Here is a 12611-nt window from a genome sequence, read left to right as displayed (position 1 = left end):
TATCATGGGTATCTGTGCTAGTCTGTGTATGCGGGAACACAGTGCTCACAGACACAGTCTTGACTACTCCTTTTCCAATATGCCCAGGTGGCTCTGTGGCAGGCTGGACAAACAGGCCTTTCTCTCCACTGACCCTTCCCACCAAAGCAGAGAAGGTGTCAGCAGGATCTGGTTGACTGGGCCCCTAATGGTGCTATGGTTAATTATTGACTGATTAGGGATTTACCTTATCTTTCCATCAGAAGCTGCCCCTGAGACTTAACGGTAAACCATTTCCAGGGAGGTGGGAAGGGGAATCTACACACAAGACTTTTACTTTATTCCCTCTGGGTCACTTTAGCATGTCCTTTAGCATGTCCCCATTACTCACATTGGGTCAGGATGGCAGGGCTCACAGCTCCTTTGGGAGGGGGCAGACCCACAGGGAGGTAAGCCGTAAAAGCAAGCTTAACTCTCTACAAAACTTTGCTTCTTGGCTTTTTGTCTCTGGAAATCCTGGGGGTGCCCAAGGGTGAGAATCAGCCCCTCACTCCCTGCTGAAGACCTCCGAGAGCGAAGGAGAGAGTCAGTACAGACAGCCGGAGCCCAGCTGCCCCAGATAAGAGGTGGCCTGTGTTAATGCACAGGCTTCCTCTGCACCTCGGCAGGGCCTTCCGTTTCCAAACAGTCTCCCTTTAATGTTGGCGAATGTTGTTTTTCCATTGACTCAACATCTCGCCTCTGGTGGTGAGCCAGGGGGGAAAGTTGGAGGGAGGGGGGGGAGACCAGAGTGAGGGCGGGCCTGCCTGCCACATCTCTAAACAAGCTGGGCACCTGTTTCGGAAAGTCTCGGATTCTTGCTTCCTCTGGACCAAGATCAGTCCTGCCCTCGTTCCCAGGCGGACCCTCTCCATCTTCTAACCCCACTATCAAAGATTTATCATCTTTATATGAATTTCACGGTCATATTTGAAGGAAAGGGGAAAAAATAAGAGGTTTAGTGGTGCGCAACACCCCTAAAAAATTGAGAGGAGAAGAAGCAAGCAAATGAGAAGAAGGTGAAGGAGTAGAGAGGAAGAAAAAGGTGGAGATGGGCAGATAAGACAAAGAATCAACATGGGAAAATGAAAGGCCAGAGGGAGAGAAGGAAAAGAAAGGGGGTGAGGGAAGGAGAAAGAGGGCTGAAGAATGCAATCTGAAGTGAGAGAATTTCCCCCCCATAAGCTCAGTTTCTCAAGCCCCAAGACAGTGGCCAAGTAGAGGGCTGAGAACAGGTTCAAGGAGGAGGGGGCTTGTCTGGGCAGTCCAAGGTCAAAGGGCATCTTCAAAACCAAATCTTGATTAGAGCCAGCTAAATGTTTTGACTTGGGGGAGACAGTCAGGATTAAAAAGCAAAGTAGAGCAGCATGGAGAAGAAAGAAACAGGAAAAGAAAGGAAAAAGTTTTGAAACAGAAAAGAAAAGCCACGGTGGACACAATGGATAGGATAGAAAACACTTCTGCCTGGCCTAGTCATCTACTAACAAGCTGTAAAGATCTCCAGTGACAACTTGTCACATTAGTTTAGTGAGACTGAAGCAGTCCTTATCCCCTTTCCTGAGCTTAATCTCTCCCTGAGAGCCACAAAAACACGCTACCACGTTTAATAGGATTAGTTTCGTTCACTTTCTCCCCCACCCTTTTTTTTTTATTTTTTACAATTCTATTTTCAGCAATACAGAGATCCTAGCATCCATTGACTTCCTGTGGTGCCCAGCAAAACCTGGTGTGTGTGTGTGTGTGTGTGTGTGTGTGTGTCTGTGTGTGTGTGTACACATACATGTGTATGTGCTCATGCATGGCTTTTATCCTCTACAGACGTTATTCAAATCTGAACAAGAAATGTAGTATTTGACTGCTTTGTACCTCTTTGTTCACTGAATGAGACTCTCCTCCTGGAAATGTCCAGAACTTGCCGGGGATGAGATTGTTAGGTGATATAAGGGTCCAGGTAAAGCCAGGACTGACTATGAGAATGATCTGAAAAACAATAACAACAACAACCCAGTCTCTGCAGAGGTTCTGGGGGCGTCTAGAGAAACTGTTCTAGCTCAGACTACTGGCAGACTCGAGTTTCAATTCTGACTCTGCTATGTACTGACTTGGTAGCTTAGAAAAAGCAATGAGAACTTCTCTAGTCACTTGTACGATGGGGATAATCCTCATCCACTTAGTTATTGGGGGAGCTGCAAATAATACACTTTATTTACTCACTTCAAAAACTCCGCTCCTATCTTTTTCAGACCTCTGAAGCCAGCATGCCTGACTTACAGTTGTGCATTGAAGATGACTATGTTTCACTCTACCAAAAGAACATCTTTAATGGGATGTTGTGTTTTATGGTGTTTGCAAATGAAAAAAAAAAGTGCAAGTGTGAGTACAGAATTCAAAGCATCTGACATACAAGAAGTGTTTGGTAAATGTTACAAGTATCCATCATTGCTCCGGATCACTGTCCCTGTGTCTTGTGTTTCCACTGCAAGATCACTTTGGAATCTGAGAAAAGGAAGTGTTACTTTGCCCATCGTCCAAATTTTTCTAGAACAGAGCTCCTAATGAGGCTTCAGAAACTTGACCAAACCAAACACAGCCCAGAACTGTTGGGCCAGTACAGGCTCACCAACCTTCAAACTTAGCAGCATTCTACAAATGACAAGCATCTGATAAATGGCCTGATTCCAATTTTGTAGAGGCTTCATTGAGTAATGCAACCCCACACACACACACACTTCCCAGCACCAGGGCTCTAGAGACAAGAGTAACCCATCCACATGATGGATGATGTGGGGGAGAGGGAGAGGGCCCATGAAGTCCTGAAGGATGTACACTGGGCCTCACTTAGGTGGGAAAATGGGTGTGCTGGGGGCTATGGAGGTGCTAGAGGGCACTCTGACTCTCAGATCCCACATTCCTTGCAAGCCAAGAGGAGGTCAGCACCCACAGAACCAAGGTCCTGCCAGCAACCTCTTTCCCCTCCCCAAGAAGGAGCCTGGAACATCTGTCCCTGGAGGCGGCAGTCCCAGAGCTGTTTTGTCCCAGTTGTTGCCCAGCCAACTGGGATTAGCAAGGGAGCTGCATCAAAAGTCTGGATGAGAGGAAGCCAAGATGCTTGGCCCTTCACCATGCCAAGAGCACCAGCCAATTTTAGCCTCCTACCTCACCTTTCTCCTACCTCACTTTCCTCCCACCTCTCCCTTCGCTTCCCAGATGATCCTCCACGTCCTGCCCCACCCAGCAGCCTCAGTGCTGGGAACTGGATGCCCTGTGAACCATCTAGTACATACCCTCTACTTCTATTCCCCACTTCCTCCATGCCTCCCAGGCTCCTCCTCTTCACTTTCCTCCCAACTCCCACTGCTCACTTCTTTCCATGCTCCCCACTTCTGGCCCCCACTCTCTGTCCCCCATGGTCCCTCAGCAACTCACTGACATTCTACAGACACATGTGTATTCTCCCCACCCACATTCAGCATCCTTTACTCCACATACCCCCCCACTCTACAACCCTACTCCCTCCCCATCCCCTCTCCACCTATTAGGCTCTGCTCATCTAGATGATTTTCAGCCCACATCTTCCCCTCTGCTCATCCAGTACAAGTGTTAGGCACAATCCTCTTCTACCAGGAAGGGCCTGGGATACAAAAGCCAGAAGCTGCCACCTGTCTCCCTATGGCCTGGCCTCAAATGCATGTGCCTTTCTAATTGTCCTGGTGTGCCCTTTGTTTATAATCCCCTAGAGACACAGACATTTCCCTCCTGAGTACAGAGTAGCCAGAAAGCAGAAAGCTAGAAAGGTTCCCTTCCATATTGGGCACACCCCCCTCCCAAATACCCAGGAACACCCTCCCTTCTCCTCCCTGAACAGCCACTTTAGTTCATTCAGGGGAATCTAAATCCTTGTAGTACTTCCTGGGGACTGGTCCCCATCTCCATGCTGGAAATTCCCACCCCTCGAGAAATAGGATTGCTTTCTCTCTCGCTTTTCAAGGATAGGGAAGTTGAACTAGCGACTCCTTCTCCAGTACTGGTGTTGTCAGCCAGCTTGCTCTGCTGTCTGCTGGTGCAGCCGGTTCCATTTCCTTGGCTTTCTTCCCCTTGCAGGCCTTCAGAGTCACAGCCAGGCATGACACCTTCCTGCCTGTCTTCCTCTCCTTGCTCACAGCTGTCTTTGGCTGGGCCCTCCCTGCATTACCTTGGCCTCATGCTTGGATTCATTGGTTTGAACATAATCTTATGAAGGATTGCTTTTTTGTTTTACATGCATTTGGGGAAGTTGGTTATTCTCACATGTAAAAACATATGCAGCTGATATGCATTTGTTTTTGTTTACCTAGGAATGTTGACCTTTTTCTTTTCCAGCTTGTTATTCTCTCTGGAGTAGAACTCTTTGTCTGTGGTTTTCTTATTCTGACCAGAAGCTTCTATGAGAAAGGTTTACTGTCTGTAAAATAGGGAAGGTGAAAGAGCCCCTCCCCCCCAAAAAAAAAGGCGAGGGGGGGGGGATATTTCAGGTTGGTAATCTCATGTTCCAGAGAGCCTGACAGAAAGTTCTAGGTCCAGGAACATGAGGCCTAGCTTCCAAACATCCACAAATTCTGTTCTGCATGGCCTAAAAGTGTGTTGGGTGTGTGTGTGTGTGTGTGTGTGTGTGTGTGTGTGTGTGTGTGTGTACGTATACATGCACCCAAGGAAGCATTCTGCATAAGCTACATTTGTACGTGCAAATATAGCCATGTCAGTCCAGTTAGCTTCAGCAAAATATGAGGGGAAGAAGGAGGTTCTGTATAGGAGTCCTGGTGAGAATATGCCTATGCGCTTACGTTTGAGAGCAAAATAGGATCCAAATCATGTGCTGAACAGTTCTGTTTGTGTGGAAGTCTCTTCTACACAACTTCACAACTTGGATTATTATCCCCATTTTATAGATCAAGAAAATGGAGGCTTGGAGAAGCTAACTCACCCAAGGTCATCATGGAGTTACTCCCCTGGGGTAGTGTGACCCTGAGAGGCTTCCCCAGAGTCCCCAGTCCTCCTCCACATCTCCTCCCAGAGCTTGGCCTGGACATTTTTCTAATTTTTTTAAGCTCCTTTAGTGATTCTGATGATCAGCAGGTCCTTGCAAACACTGCTCACATCAAACTGTCCCGCTACCCCAGTTGCCAATCTTGCTCTGAGCAGCCTTCTCCACATTGGATAAAAACATTTAAAACATATTTAAATAGCAATTTTGAAAAACTATGCAGCATATGGATTTCTCTTTTGATCTCAAAATGATGACAAACAGACACTTAGATACTTCGTAAAAGAAATATTACCAGAAAAATTATAGAAATCTGGCTTTCAACTTCGTCTTGCTCTAATTTAAACAAAATGCAACTTTCCAGAGTTATTCTTGCCCCGAATAAATCCAAACTGGCTCTTCTTTTTCTTATCCTCCCTATTCTGGCCTACGCCTATTTATTTCTAGCCGCCTCCTCAGCCTGAATAAAAAGCTTTGTAAGAGCTTTGTAAGTACGGGTAACTCAAGTACTATCACCAAAGCCCGGAAAATAGAGCACCTCCTCTGAATTCCCACCCTTGACATGAAAGACCAAAGAAAGGAGAAGCCGGAGTAACGGCCAAATATCCTGAAATTGACAAAAGAAGCCAGGGCAGAAGGACAGATTTTCATTCCTCCGAAGGTCCCGCCCCTCCTGCAATCCCATGAGATACCCTCCCCGCCCCCACTCGCCCGTACCCCTCCCCTCCCGCCCCGTCCAGTGCGTCCACCCACGGGAGTCCCCAAGCAACAGGCAGAGGCAGGGGAGGGAGAGGTGGGGAGGCCGGGGGGGGGGGGGCGCGTAGCATCGCTGGCCTGGTGGCAACCCATGTTTCCCAACCTCAGATGACACCCCCCCCACTCGGCCCGCTCCCCCAGTTCCGTGGCCCCCGGGAGCAGGTGGCCCCTCTCTGCGGCCCCCCTCCCGGCCTTCGAACCCGAGCGATCAGAAACTGGCTGCAGCTCCTGCGGGCATCTGTGGAAAGGTCTGGGCGCGGGGAACAAGGGTACCCAGGACAGCGGGCAGGGCCCTCCAGACCCCCCCACGGGCGGTGCGCCCACCCCCACCCCCGCGCAGAAGCTGGGGCTCTCGCTCCGCAGGGTTCGCGGCACTGCGCCCCGCGCCGCGTCACGCTGCTGGCCAAGGCCGGGACACGTAGCACGGGGGAAAGGGGGTACGGTGGGGGGGGGCGGCAAGGAAGGACGTGCGGGGACTGGGGTAGGGTGGGGGTGGGAAGGACACCAAGAGCAATCGGAGGACCGGGAACCCCGCTTCCCGCCCAGGGCCAGCCGGGGGAGAGGAGCCGCCCAGCCTTTCCCGCCCATCGCGAAACTTTTCCAACAGGCGCGCGCGGGCGAATTCCTGTCGGATTTGGGCAATCCCGAGTGGCCATCAGGGAGCAGGCACCCGACCCCTGCCCTCCCCTACCCCACCCCCGCGACCCACGCGCGGGGATAACACGGGCCTCCCCACGGCGGGACGGAGTGGGGTGCGGGAAGTGGCCAAGGGTGGGCGTAAAGGCTACACCGCGGAAAGGGACTCGCGAAAGCCTCGAAGAGCGCTCAGAAAATAAAAGCCTGCCCCAGCTCGCCGGGATCGCGGTGCCCAGAGGCCTTGCATAACTTTGCCCACTGCGCCCCCGCGGGCCCAGGCGACCCTCCGCACTCGCAGCCTCACCCCGCCCGACTCCCGGCCCGAGCCAGCCTTTGTACTTCAGGGACAAGGCAAAGATAGCTGACCCCCCACCAATGCTGCTGGTGGCCGAGTGTGTGTGTGTGTGTGTGTGTGTGTGTGTGTGTATGCGCGAGGGGGGGACTGGGGGAGGTCAACTGTGTAGATCCCATTCCCTAGCACCCCACAAGGTACAGAGTGGAAGCAACCCCTGGGTCCCCTCTGCTTCTCTCTACCCTTGGGGTCCCCGTCTTCTTCACTTATACTGTGGCTGGGAGAAGATACAGCACTATCAGATCAATCAATGTGTTGGGATTGCTGTTGGTTTGTTGTTGCTGCTGCTGCTGTTTTAAGTAAAATCACTGCGTCGCCGAATCCTAGATTATTAGAGAAAGGCCAGTTATGGGGGGTAGAGAGCAAGTGCACCCCCTCGGAAGGAGAGCGGGGGGCGGCGCGTGGCCTGGCGGACGCCTGGCGAGACTCGGCGAGGCCCGGTGGAGTGGCTGGATTATGTAAGTAACAGCCCTCCCGGCGCTGGACACCATCTGTTAATTTCTTGATATTGGAAAGTTGGGTGCCTGAGGCTAAGCCAAGGCTGGCTGCGAAGGGCTCCCAGCCTGGCTATTTCTTATTCCTCCAGGGCAGGAAACTGTACCTCCCTTGATTATTATTATTATTATTATTTTACCCAGTGCCATCAAATCAAGGAGCAGTCTGACCCCTGGATCACCCTCAACCCCCACTCCTAGAGGAGTGGACTTTGCCTTGTGTTTGGGGGGTAAGGGGGGGGCAGGGACGAGAGATTTTCTCGACGACATCTTATAGTAGCGAGTCCTTCTGACAAATCCATACTTTTCTGACAGATCTGCGGTCTTTGGGGTAAAAGGAGAGGGGGGGGGACTCTTAATTGGGGAATGGGGGCTTAATTGTTTTCTTTTAAAAATACTACTTTTGCTGTCAACACCCCTGTCTGCAGTTTCTCTTAAGGGTTATATTTCGACTTTCTTTGGAGTGATTCGTTTCTGTTTACTTTGAAAGCTGTTGGTTAAACAAACATCACTCAGAGGCTTCTCAACAGTGGGGTTCCCCAGAGAGAAAGCCCGCAGCTGCTTCTTGCTACTGATCTTGCGGGATTTCACTTTCGGCCCCACCATTCAGAGCAAATCCAGGTTGGGTTTGGCGTCACGCTGGGCACGGGGGAGGAGAGTGGGAGAGGCCGAGTGTCATTCTGCCTGTGGGCTACCTGCTGCAGGCCCGGTCTGCTCCCCAGAGTTGGTTTTTCTTTCTCTTCCCTTCCTCAGGCTGGTGGCAGTGGTGGCCACGAAGGGGTGAGTTTGGTGGTTAGGTGGCAGCGAGGGGTCTCCGGCATCGTTTGCCGGAATTCGCGCCCCTGTTTGCTTCTAGGCTGGGTGTCTTAGGGTTTGATGAGGGCTGGATGTAAGTTTTTAAATTACATACACGCACCATCTTCCCTCCTACCCCCCACTAAATGGCTTTACGGAAGAAGGGGGAGGGGCGCACCAAGGAACTAGCCCGGCGAATGCGTTTAACCCAGAACCAGATGCACAAGGGATGACCGCAGGTTGGACTCCGAACACACACAGATCGCCCTGCAGATCAATAAACAAACGCAACCTGCACGGGGGACGTTCTGTGTGAAGCTGGATCAGAACTTGAGTTAACTTCTAAGTTGCTAGGGTGGCGTTGGCCACCGGGAGGAAGGAGGGAATGAGTTGACCCCGGCTAGGTTTGGCCTCAACGTTCACAGATGGAGCCATTATCTATGCGACTTCTGCCCCCAACGGATCGCGCTTTTTTTTTCCCCTCCCCTATCAGAAAACAAACCAGAAGTCGCCCGAGATAGGGGTCTTGGGCCTGACGCCTGGCTCCAGAGCCCCCAGAAACCCAAGAGAGCATCCTAGCTGGGACCAGGGAAGTGGCCTGGCCGCGACAGTCGCGGACCAGACAGACACCCGCGTCGGCTGCTTACAAAGCTGGATTGCAGACCCAGCTCGCTCGTCCAGCGTCGCGCGCGCTCCGGTTCCAAGGAGCCGCTCCTGCGCCCCAATGCCGCCTGCGAATTGCCACCGCCGAACAGCCGCGAAGCCTCTGCCGCCCAGGCTGGGGGGGGGGGGGGGAGGGAGGGGGGGGGGTGAAGTGTTTCCTTGTTCTCCCAGAGGGTTAGCTAGACTTCAAGTCCGGCCTGCCTTTGCCTCCAGCGTGGTAGAGGTCTTACCGTGGTGCGCAGGGGAACTTTTCCCGCCGCCTGATCCTGTCAGGTGTAGTGTGTTCAAAACGTGCAACAGAGTGCTAGGTACAATTGACCCAAAGTTATGAGCTGAGGTTGGAGCTATTTTCTTTCCCCTGGCCTCCTTTCTTCCCCCCTCTCCCCCCCCCCCCCCCACGCATCCCCTTTTCCTTCCCTGGTCTCCTCCCTTTTGAGTCTTAAACTGAGCAGATTGTTTTAGGGTGTAAAGAACATATATTCTTTACCCATTTATTTGTGGACTGTCGCTAAGTTATTTGTGCAAACAGGTTTTAAAAGAAGAAAAATAATGAGAAAGAGCAAGAAAACATCCTCAGAACCCAAATTTCCCAGCACAATACACCCGCTTACCTCGAAGGGACCATGCTGTATCTAATGAGCGTGAGGACAGCCTAAACTGTCACATCCCTGTAAGAACACTTGATACAACCGCGGATCACTGGAGGGGTGAGCCGTGTGTGCCTGTGTCTGGGTTACCTCCACAAAGGACCGGAGGAGTGTCTAGGGGAGATGAGTGGGGGAAGGGGTAAAAAACGCTGGGGATGCACCTATAAGTCTTTTCCCATCTGGCTGACCTGATTTTTCCCCCCTTCCTCTTCCGTGCCAAAAGTTTGCTACAGGATACATACTAACATCGTTATTCAGAGACAAGACTTAATATCCTGTTTACAGTTGGATACATTTGAGGGTGAAGTTGTAAATATCCCAGAGAGGTGTGTGTCTGGGGGAGAAGATGTTGGTAGTGGTTGGCTAGTGTCCTTGCAACACATCTCATAAATACTGTTGTCACAACGCGGTGCGACCTTTGATCTGATTAAATTCAAGGGACACGCAAAAAAGGCTTCTCCCTATCCTGCCTTATAAAAAGAAAGAAAAAGGAAAGGAAAAGATCCCCTAAATATTGAGCATTGAGTCTACTTACTAGGTATGCATGTTTCTGCTTCGAAGCTCACGACTAGTCCCAGCTTTTTATAGGATCTTTAAGTCATAAAGCGGCTGTTTTATTAAATGCTGTTTACTATGCCCAGGGAAACCTTCATGCTGCGGCTGGATGGAGGCTGTCTCTTTAGCATTTGTTACTCGCAAAGCTCAAAGAGCTCTTAAAAAAAATAATCTGAAGAAATGTTGTCGGATATTTTTCACCCACGAAATGTCAAATCAAAATGAATTTTCTATGGCTTCACCTTAGAGCCTGAGATTTTAGCGTCTGAAATTTTCTTGCCTAATAAACTTTAAAGTTTGTAACCCTGACATTAAAATGCTGTAAATCCTATGTTGGACTGTTTTTAGCTCCCTTTGGTCATTCAGATTGAGGGAGAGGAAATCGGAAGATAATGTTTGTGACATGTATGTGTGTACATATATACATATGTATCTATACATACATTGATCTCTCTATCTATATATCTAGCTGGGGTACCCATAACCCATATAATATTGTTAAAGGTGATCGAAGGTGAATATGATTCTTACTAATCATTTTCACAGGTAATTGGGACTTAGTGGGGGTTGTTTTGTTTTAACATCAGATTCATTGGACCGAGGGTGAAACATCTTCCACCTATGATTTTAATTCTAAACCAACCTGTATTTTATCCTTCATCTACTCTTTAAAAGAGTGGCATACATATATATATACTGCCTCGGAGATCGTTTAAAAAGTAGAATGATTTGCGCATCTCTCCCCCTCACTCCCTCCCTCCCTTTATGCAACCCTCTAAGCCCCCCCCCAACACACACCGAATACACTTTTCCCTCAAATATACTTTTCCATGTCTTTCTCTACCCAAGTCCAGGGAGCGCTCCCTCGCTTAGCGGCTCGGTGAACTTGATCAGCTGTATCAGGGAAATGAAAAAAAAAAAAAAAAAAAAAAAAAACAGAAAGACCAGCGTCCTGGAAGATCAAGTGTGTGCCGGGCGCTGCTCCGCAGAGTGCCCGCAGATGGCTCGCTGCGGCTCGGGAGCGGAGATCCCGGCGCCCCGAAGCTATGGCTGGGCGGGGGGTGGGGGGTTGGGGGTGGGAGACCAGGGATGGAGGCCAGGGATGGATGGAGCGGGGTGGGGGAAGCGCAGGAGGAGGGGGCTCTCTCCTTTTCTGTCCTCCCAGCCCCTCACCCCTCCACCCCTTTTCTATATATATGGTTTTTTTTTTCTCCCTCCCAAGTTCTCTTGCCTGGCTATCCCCCCTTGAATCCGAAGGCGCCTCGCGATTGGGTGCTGGGGCCGGGTACGTCAGTCAGACTGTGACGTGCTGTCTTCCTGTTTCCTTCAGCTGTGTCTTAAAGTAAATCTTGTTGTGGAGCGGAGCCCTCAGCTGAGAGAGCGCTCGGAAATCATTCACCATTGCCACCGCGGAGAGCAGAGCGGCGCAAAAGAGCTCTGGCCGGGTCCGCCTGCCCGCGCCCTGCCCGCGCCCTGCCCGCGCCCTGCCCGCGCCTGCCCGCCTCGCCCGGCTCCGCTCCGCGCCGCTCCGCAGCCTCTCCGCCCCTCGCCCCGCTCTGCGCTCCGCTCCTTGGCTTTTTCTCCTCTCCTTTCGTCCCCTCGCCCCTTCTCTCCTCTCCCGTCCCCGCCTCTCTCTCTCTCTCTCTCTCTCTCTCTCTCTCTCTCTCTCTCTCTCTCTCTCTCTCTCTCTCGCTCTCTCTCTCTCTCTCTCTCTCTCTCTCTCTCTCCCCCCACTCCCTCCCTCCCTCTGCCCACTCGCCGCGCTCCCTTGCGCTCGCACAGACTCACCGCGCCTGGTCCAATTATCATATTCATCACCCGCAAGATACCACCGTGTGTGCGCGCGCGTGTGTTCCTCTCTCTGCCGGCCAAAAAGAGAGAGAGAGAGAGAGAGAGGAGAGAGAGTGGAGAGAGAGAGAGTGCAGAGAGAGAGAGAGAGAGAAGGGAGAGAGAGAGAGGCTCGGTCCCACGGCTCTCTGCACCGCGTAAGTACCTTCTCCCCCTCGCGAGTCCCCTCCCCTTTGCCAGAGTCACTTGCACTAGCTTGTTCTTCTAGAATGAGAAGGAAGAGAAAAGAGCTTCCCAGTCCCTCACACCCCGGGTAAACAATCTGCACCCCCCACCCCCGCCTCCACTTCTCTCCCAGGAGTTTAAAAAAAAGAAAGAAAGAAAAGGAGGAGGGGTGGCATTTAAATGAACCCGGGTAAAACAGCCTCCAAACAGTTTTCTAAGCCGGAGGCGCCCTCGGTGGGACTCGGCGCTGCGCTCTTCCCAGGGCCGGAGAGAGTAAGTGGTCCGCTTGGCTTGGCTTTCTTTCTCTTTCCTGCCGCTTGGCTGGGGGGTGGTGTTGGCCCTGGAGATGGGGGTTGCGGGGGACACGCTGGTGTGGCTGGACTTGTCGCCGATCTTGTCACCTTTTGTGTAACGTCTCTGGGGGTGCGAGGACGGTTTGGCTTCCCTCCCTTCTTTCTCTTCTCAGGAGAGGAGAGAGGGACAACGAGGGGGACCGGGTCGCTTTGTGTGTGTGTGTGTGTGTGTGTGTGTTCGTCTACGCCCCCCCCCGACCCCCCTCGCTTTCCGCTAAGCTCCAGCCATCTCCTCTCTGGGGTTAAAACTCCACTCCCGGAGCTCGTCCCCAGGTCCTCTCCCTTTGTCTTGTTTATTATAGCTCCCTT

The 12611-nt window shown here is 51.6% G+C and overlaps 1 protein-coding gene across 3 annotated transcripts in view; it reads left to right on the top strand.

Moving 5' to 3' along the window:
- The first annotated feature begins 11193 nt into the window (after positions 1–11193).
- Prox1 (prospero homeobox 1) overlaps positions 11194–12611 on the top strand; it is a 54092-nt gene continuing 52674 nt past the window's right edge. For 2 of the 3 annotated variants that reach the window (XM_042681928.1, XM_042681925.1), the window contains exon 1: positions 11854–11921. The gene's annotated coding sequence lies outside the window, so the exon portion shown is untranslated. Of the gene's footprint in view, positions 11222–11853; positions 11922–12611 lie in introns of those variants that run through there. The other variant, XM_042681926.1, reaches the window with a different exon arrangement.

This window comes from Dipodomys spectabilis, unplaced genomic scaffold, assembly GCF_019054845.1.
Source record: "Dipodomys spectabilis isolate Male_0828 unplaced genomic scaffold, ASM1905484v1 ptg000069l, whole genome shotgun sequence".
NCBI lineage: Eukaryota > Metazoa > Chordata > Mammalia > Rodentia > Heteromyidae > Dipodomys > Dipodomys spectabilis.
This window is presented reverse-complemented; position numbering and strand designations above follow the sequence as displayed.